This window comes from Carlito syrichta, unplaced genomic scaffold (assembly GCF_000164805.1).
Source record: "Carlito syrichta isolate Samal-C Ts95f unplaced genomic scaffold, Tarsius_syrichta-2.0.1 Scaffold303796, whole genome shotgun sequence".
Lineage (NCBI taxonomy): Eukaryota > Metazoa > Chordata > Mammalia > Primates > Tarsiidae > Carlito > Carlito syrichta.
The window spans coordinates 1,013,402-1,019,997 of record NW_007247892.1 but is presented as its reverse complement, the minus strand read 5'-3'; positions in this window follow the sequence as shown (position 1 = coordinate 1,019,997).

Below are 6,596 nucleotides of genomic sequence, written 5' to 3'. Positions count from 1 at the left end.
CGGGCTCCGGCGATCCTTCCGCCTCAGCCTTCCGAGTAGCCGGAATTACAGGCATGCACTACCATGCCCGGCTGATTTTTTGGTTAATTGTAGAGGTGACGTCTCGTTGCCCAGGCGGGTCTCGAACCCGCAATCCACTCACCTCAGCCTCAGCCTCCCAGAGGCGCGGGACGACAGGCTGAGCCACCGAGCCCAGCTGGGATAAACCTTTAAAGCTGCCTCTGCTCGTCCTCCCCCACCCCCTCCCGCGGCAGCCCCCTTCCTTTCGGTGGAAAACCACGGGTACCATTCATCTATATCCCTCAGGTCCTTCAAAGATGTGTGGTGCATGGTTATGCACACTCACAAATCTCTACTTCTTCCACAAAAAGGCTAACACCACAGGACAATTCATGGGGAGCTCATTTTTTAGGAGCGTTGGTCATTTGTTTGCTTGCATTTTAACGTAGTTTCTGAGGACTTCTTGGTCCACATTTCAATATTATTCAATGTTACGTAGTCAGAGAGGTCTTGAAATGTCCTCGTTATGTCATCTTACTCCCAAGTCTTGAGTCATTCCCACATTATAAAATGTAATCTACTCTATGAGTATGTTCAAGGGTTTTGTTGCTGTTGTTTTCCACATTTAGGTCTTTAATTCATCCAGAATATGTCATCCTGCATGTTGTAAGTTAGGGATGTAACATTTTTCTCTAAATAATAACCGGCTGTCTCAGCCCCCTTCATTGAAAGTCTAAGCTCTTTCTGCACTTGAAAGTTACTATTAGACTATTTCAAATTTTATGTTTATTCTTTCTTGAGTTTCATCACTCTCTTCACTCCCACACTATTTCCACATGGTTTTATCTACCGTTGTTTAGAGTGTGACTTAATATCAGATAAACCGTGTTCTCCTGGTTGTGTGTCTTCAAAACTCTCCTGGCTATTAATTTCCTCTTTAAAAAAAAAAATGAAAGAAAATAGAAATGACATCTAGCAGTGTGCTGTCTCTCTATTTGTTTGGGTCTTTTTTGTGTGTCCAGTAGCATTGGTAATTTTCTTTACCCACATCTTGCACATTTTTGTTAGTTGTATCTCTGGCAACTTTCTTCCCCCAGTACATTTTATACTTAATCGTGGGAAAGCTACTAATTCTTGCATGTGGCTGCTGTGTCTGGCTATCATGCTATCATCAGTTGCCCCCGTTGAGTTTTCTTAGAAGAAATTTGTGGTGAGCAGAGTTCTAAGATGGTCCCCACACACTCTCCCTGCGGTTCCTCTCATGTTATGCAGCAAAGGGGATTTTGCAGATGTAACTAAGGTTCCCAATCAGTGGAATTTAAGATAGGGAGATGATCCCGGCAGACCGAACCTAATCAAAGAAGCCCTTCCAGAGCAGAGCCTTTTCTGAAGCTGCTGAGAGAAGAATTCGGAGATTGAAAGCACCAGAGGGATTCAGTGTGAGGGAGTCTCCACTGCTGAGATGGAAAGAAACAGAAAGCTCGGCCCTCAGCCGCAGGCACTGAGCCTTGACCACAACACACGAGAACTCGGAAGCAGATTTCCCCCGGGTCTCAAGATGAGAATCAAGCCCAGCCAGCACCTTCATCTCTGCCCCATGAGAGCCAAGCAAGGATCTCAAAGCAACTCGCCCAATTCTGGCCAACGGAGCTATGGAAAACTAAATGGGTGTTGTTTCAAGACGCTGAGTTGATGGCAATTTGTTAAACATCAATCGAAAACAGAGAAAAGTCATATCATTTGCCAGGAATGAGGGTTTCGCTTTCCAATATTTACATTTCCAATGTAAATTAGGAAATTAGAATTCCAATATATTTTTCCTATTCTTTTAGTGTCTAGAACCTCCAGAAAAAGGAGTCCATTAGGTAGCAACAGTGGAATCCTGGCTTGTTCCTGGTTTTGACAGAAATGTCTAGTGTTTTGCCATAGGCTGTTTCATTTGCCATAGATTTCCTTTACTACAGTAAAAAGTGTCTCCTATCCTAACTTTAAAAACGTTACATTCAGTAATAAATGTTGAATTGTATCAAATGCCTTTTCGGCTACTGTCATGGAGACAGTATGTTTTTCTTCTTTAATCTGTTAATGCAGTGAATTGTGTTGATAGATATGAAAGGCTGAACTGCATTGCAGTCTTATAAATAAATAATTGGTCGTGATTCTTTTATACACAGCTAGATGTGGTCTTGTGTTGTTTGACATAGAACATTCGCATCTATGTATCAACTGAGACATAGGGGTTTTTTGTGTGGTGTCTGGTTTTAGTGTAAGGGAACTGTTTCCCCTGTAGAATGAGATAGAAAGCTTCAGACTAATTTCCCGCTCAGATGTGAAAAGTCACTGTTTTGAAGATCGATGGAAGTCCCCCAGGCAACACTCCTAGTCTGTTTCCTCGCGAAACCGCCATCCGTCCATTCCCTCACGTAGCGGAGATCCACTGAGCAGCTGCAATTCCTCAGTCACACAGGACTGGCGTCAGGGGCTCCATGGGGAGCAAGACGGACAAGTCAGCCGCCCTCCGAGAGCTGACTCTCTGTCAACCGCCACTCACGACCTTTGGCTTTTTCTCTTTGTAGTGTCTCATTTGCTTTGTCAAGATAGCCCTAAGTCGGTGATGCCCATTTATATTTACTGGAAAAACCCATTGAATCTATCATGTCATGTTTACTGGTATAAGCATTCCTTAGTCACGTTTAGAGCTTCCTCTGCATCTTGAGTCTATGCTCTTTTTCACTCTCAATGTTGTTCGTTTGTGAATGCTCTGTTTCTTAATCTACCACACCAGGGTATGTCTGGTCTGTCACTTTCAGAACTATTTTTTTTCTTTATCTTTCATTCATTTCTGCTTTTTTTCCTATTAATCCTTTCTTTGGCCGTATCTTGTTGTTTTATTTTTCATCTTTCTTGTGCTCCAATGATTTCATTTGTGGGTGCATTTTTCCTCTGAGTGATATTGTGGCCACATCTCATAGGTTTTAATATTTGATGCTCTTGTTAGAATTCTGTACTTTTGACCACAATCGATTGCCATCTTAACCTAAGATTTATTTAGAGGAATGTCAAAATGTTCTATTTGAATACTCATCAATATATATTTGTTGATGCTTATATTTATTTGTTCAGTTGGAAATTTATAATGCAAAAACATACATAAAAATATTGTACATATGTGGATCTACAGATCAAGAAGTCAGGGTCGAGGTCTAGACTAGAGTGGATGATTTTGTGATAAATTCATCAATAAATTATAAGTGGAGTGGTGGGCACATGAAATCACTGGGAAAAAGTGAGTAGAAAAGAGGGCCTTGCTGGGCTCGGTGGCTCAGCCTGTAATCCTGCGCCTTGGGAGGCTGAGGCGAGTGGATTGCCTGAGCCCGCAGGTTCGAGACCCACTCGGGCACCTTGGCGAGACCTCATCTCTACAATAAATCAAAAAATGAGCGGGTGTGGTAGCGCGCGCCTGTAGCTCCAGCTACTTGGAAGGCTGAGGCGGAAGGACCACCGGAGCCCAGCAGGTCGAGGCTGCGGTGGCCGGGAGCGGCCACTGCACTCCAGTCTGGGCGACAGAGTGAGACTCCAACTCAAAAAAAAAGGGGGCCTTGAGGAAGGATGACAATGTTTGTGCTGATTGAGAATGCATTCAACTAACAATCACAGGTCTCCAACTGGTGGCTTAAGGAAACAGGGTTTACAGGTCTCAACAAAGGGCCAGAAATCAGACATAAACTTGCAGGGATGGTGCAGTAGCTGCATATTGCCATCCCAGATACTTCTTTACTTTTCTGTTTGGCCATCTTTCATTTGTAGATGGGCCTCTGTCTACAAGAAAAGCTAGGAAACCTGGCACGCTACCTATTTTGTAAATAAAGTTGAACTGAGATACAGCTACACTGATTCGCCTGTTGGCTATGTCTGCTTTTGAATGACAAGGGGAGGATGGAGTAGCCATGAGCCAGCCTTTTTGGCTAGCAAAGCCCATCATTTATCTCACCCTTCCCCTGCCTTAACTAACCCCTTTAAAGCATTAGAATTCCCCAAATGAGAAAGCTCACAATCCAGTTGGAATAGAAAACCACTTCCAGTCTTGTCCAGCACGTGAAGAGCTACAAAGTCATCACTCCCATTCTCGGAAGGAAAAAAAAGATAAAAAATAAACAACTTTTGCTATATTGGAAAACTGAGCTCACAGGACAAGCCACTGCCCCCAAACACGAAGGGTCAGACAGGTATATGCAGAGACTCAGCACCTACCAGAACAGAAGCCCCAGAGCAGAACCCTTCAAGGCAACCAGTGCCGGCGTAGGAAAACCGGAACTGCAGACCAACGTCTCTCAGAAGCACCAGTGGAAAGGCCCTCAACCAAAGGTTCGTAAATCAAATCAAATGATGGATAAAAGGAATTATACACCACCAACAATTGGGATTTGTTGCAAGTATGCAAGACTGGTCAATATTCAAAAATCAATTAATGTAATCCCTCACTCAACACATTAAAGCAGACAAAGTATACGATCATGGTAATAGACATGTAGCGGGTATCTTTACAGAGAGAGATGGGAGGCTGAGGCCACTCTGCCAGGAAACCGCGTTTATTCGTGCCGTCACTGGCTCAGCGGATTCACTTCCGGGGCGGGGGGCATTGCCTTTTACACAATTTTAGGTTCCTTGTCTCCCCAGTAAGGTTTACGTGTTAGTAACATACTGGCTAATTGGGTATTTCATAGCTCAAGGAGCAGAGTGACACTTGCGTACTACAGATGGGGCAACATTCCTTTCTAATATGTATCATCCAAGAAAGTTCTTATCTTATGGTGCTAGAAGAACTCTTTCCTTATCCTGGGAAGGCTTTTACCTTACTGTGCCAAGGGGGTCCCCTACTCTGTCCTGGGAAGGCCTTCGCCTTATGAGGCTTGGGGGAAGGGTTCCCTGGCTCATCCCCCCCTTTGATGCTCGAATCCCTTTCTAGGGTTATAGAGCATCACTCTGGTTTAAGGGTTTGCGCTTCCATAATAGCATTACATGTGTTGCTGTTTTCTTTCAGACATGGCCTCAGTGAGGCTGGAGACAGACCTTATAACTAAGGGAACTAGACAGGGAAGGATTAGACAAATTTCCAACATCATGAGTACAATGCCTATGAGGGTTTTTAATCCTCCAAAAGTCGAGAACCAACCTCCAAACAGTTTCTGGGGGTCCCAATCTTTCCAGGTTTGGACTGGGACATGAGCAAACTTTTTTATGCAATCGGTGATTTCTTCTATATCCATTGTAAGCAGCAGTTACATAAGCAAAACTTTCCATGAACCCCTCCTTCAGAAGCAAGCAAGTAATCTAAAGCTAAGCAGTTTTGATAAATGGCATTGCGCATCTTAATTATTTTGTCTTCCTTGGGGCTGTGTATCATGGGCCACTTGGAGAGGCTGAGGTAAAGTTACACTCCTTCAAGAGGGTGTTGCCACCTCTAATTGTAAATCAGGAGCCTGCAATCCCATTAATTTTACCATCTTTAACCTAGAAAACCTGGGATGGAAAACAGCATGTCAGACTTCCAACAGGATTGTTGGAAGGCAATTTTTCCCCCTATGATGGAGGTGTTAAGTAGCCAAGTTCCATTGGCAGGGCTAGGATATCCTGTTTCATTGTGGAGTTCATGGGGTTCCAGTTCTCTAGCTTCCCATGGCCATTGATCTCCCATATTTGTTCCCTCACATACGTAACAAGAGGAGGTCTTTAGAGAATGAACGACAGTTTCTGCCAAGGTTAGGAACAGATTTCTTGTCATAATGGAGAGGGGAAGGGGACTACTTTTTATTTTTTCATAAAAGGAGTAAAAGACCACATGGGAGGAGGCTTGGAGTGGGATTGTGACTCTTTTGACGTGTAGTAGGGCTCCCTTACCCATGAATACATATGCCAAGCCGATGGCCCATTTTCCATCCCGAGTTTTCTAGGTTAAAGATGGCAAAATTAATGGGATTGCAGGCTCCTGATTTACAGTTAGAGGTGGCAACACCCTCTTGAAGGAATGTAACTTTACCTCAGCCTCTCCAAGTGGCCTATGATACACAGCCCCAAGGAGGACGAAATAATTAAGATAAACTCGAACATGGGGACCACATTCCATTTGCAGGCTGTTCACATATATACTTATCATTGAACCTATACTCCCTCTCCCAGGCTAGGCTTCCACATGATTTAGTACCAGTACTGCGGGTTATAGCACACCACCAGGTTTCTTTCATGGCCGAGCAGGCATCCAAGAATACAGACACCAGTTGGCAGGGATCAGTGATTAGGGTTCGGTTAATTAAATACCCTTTCTCCTTGATATGACAGACCTCTAGCTATTCTTCACTCAGGGGGTATTGTGGGCTGAAGCAGGTATACTGATTTTCTTATTGGCAAATAGAATAGATAGTCGTATTATGCCTGCAGGTCCCTGAAATCATTCCCCAGCAAGAGAAATGGGTCTGGTAAGGAGGGTCCGGGTAACTCCTTGACCCGAACTAGTTGTGTGAATACATGGGTCACATGGAGCAGAGGGCTTTGAAATTATAAAGGGGAACCAGACTAGTGAAAATAGACAATGGTTATAC